The sequence below is a fragment of the Mercenaria mercenaria genome, chromosome 13, assembly GCF_021730395.1.
Source record: "Mercenaria mercenaria strain notata chromosome 13, MADL_Memer_1, whole genome shotgun sequence".
In the NCBI taxonomy this organism is placed as follows: domain Eukaryota; kingdom Metazoa; phylum Mollusca; class Bivalvia; order Venerida; family Veneridae; genus Mercenaria; species Mercenaria mercenaria.
In genome coordinates, this window is record NC_069373.1 from 60,820,183 (window position 1) to 60,822,069 (window position 1,887).

At 34.8% G+C, this 1,887-nt stretch overlaps 1 long non-coding RNA gene across 1 annotated transcript; it reads right to left on the bottom strand.

Moving 5' to 3' along the window:
• Positions 1-347: 347 nt before the first annotated feature.
• On the bottom strand, positions 348-1,628 carry LOC123528862 (uncharacterized). Its single transcript, XR_006682043.2, has 2 exons — positions 1,491-1,628; positions 348-1,288 (listed from the first exon to the last, which is right to left on the bottom strand). It is a non-coding gene; the product is annotated as an uncharacterized LOC123528862 (long non-coding RNA).
• Positions 1,629-1,887: the final 259 nt, after the last annotated feature.

Below are 1,887 nucleotides of genomic sequence, written 5' to 3' on the forward strand. Positions count from 1 at the left end.
TCGCATTGGTTTCGCCTTAAAATAAATAAATGTGCTATCCTCCAACGCAATTTTAATGATCTTCCCTTTTGGCTTCCACTAACAGAAAAGATGCATTCTCCTACGTATTGATCTCCCCAGACAGTAAAGAGACAGTTTCATGCGCATTAATCTCACCTTTCAGTAAACAGACATTGTCCAACGCGTTAGCATCCCTTATAGTAAGAAAATATTCTCATGCACGTTGCTCTCCCCTTAAGGTAAAAGATACATTCTCCTCCGCACGCGAGACTGAAACTTGGTGTTAACTTACTGGAACATTCGAATTACATACCAGTAGTAAACAGCATGTTATTGGTAATAATACACAAAATCAAGATTTTATTTCGTTTCTTAATAATATAATTCTTAATAATAATGTAGATCTAATATAGTATTGTAAAATGGACGAAAAACATGTAAATTATCTGGCATATTAAACACAATGTAACAAATAAATAGAATGAACAGCACTAAATTCATAGAACACAATAAATAGAATGTAAAACATAATATGCGTTTGTTATTTACATAATTTCGATCTCTACGCTGTATATATTTAGCGTCTAGATGCAGTATCGCAGTGAGTTGAGTTCAACTGAGTTCATAACGCACAGTGCCACTTTAAAGAATTTAATATCACAGTGAAAAGAGTTCATACTGCAGTGTGTAGACTTCAAGACATATAATTTATTGTAGAAAGATAACTTCACATTTAAATATTTAGATTTCAAATGACAAGTGCATATCACAGAGTGAGGATTTCTTAGCAAATTGTGTGGAAGTAATATCTCAATTTTGCTGTATGTATACATCGTGCGACAGTTATTTATGTTGTAGACTTCGTACCTTAATGAACACTATTCATATCCACATTCAGCGTGGTGTGACGAGATCTGAGCACGCATGCGTTAAGCAATAACATCACAGTAAGTTAACTTCATATCACAGTAGAAAAATACCCGACATTTCCAACCAACCAGCACTAAAAGTTAGGTCTTGCAGTTCTACTTTCTAGGTAGACGCCTCCGCGTTTTTCGCGTGTCTTTCAGCAGGTTCCATAAACATTACGAAAGGGTTTGAAATTACCCGGTTACTTTTGCAACGACAACGAGAACCAATATTTACGCACAATCTACCTCGTGGACATTTTCTGTAACTGCAGCAGTTCATATGTGGCCGGCCAGCAATTTCTGACATCATTTGCAGGACTAATAGGCTTATCAGTAAGTAGGCGATGGCTCTAGTTTGCATGACAAGATTTTTTCAGCTTGAAGAAAAAAACAAAATGTAATCAGTAAAACGATAGTTAGTCATAATTCATTTTGTAATAGTAAATTAATAATAAATGAAAAACTCGTAAGTTGTTTTTGCATAAGTTTCTTTTTTTTTTTGGATAAGCATGGTAATATAACATTTTCTACTCGGCCTAAATCGTGCATCTCTGCCTAATATTTGTTTATTTTTCTTACCTTAATTCTTCTTCCGATGATGTGTTATCAACGTTGTTTAAAACAATATAAATGCAACATGTTACCGAAATCCTTTTATAGGGTTCTACATCCGGTCATCAAGGAGGAACGACCTTACCAATCCACACCAGGAAGGGGATTTCCGACCAACTAAAAATAGATAGCCAACGAAATGGACAAAATATGTAAACAAGATGTAATCATGCGTGCGGTAAAGCACGTTTCCAACCAATTAAGACATTTGACGGGTTTGTTGTGGTTATGAGTTACAATCTATAATTCCTTCTGGGCTTGAACAGTTTGAACATAAATATAGTTTTGTTACATTGGTGAAAAAAACTAGTATCAAACTGTGTTGTGTAACCAATGGAGAAGTTTTATTATGTGGAGTCATTTC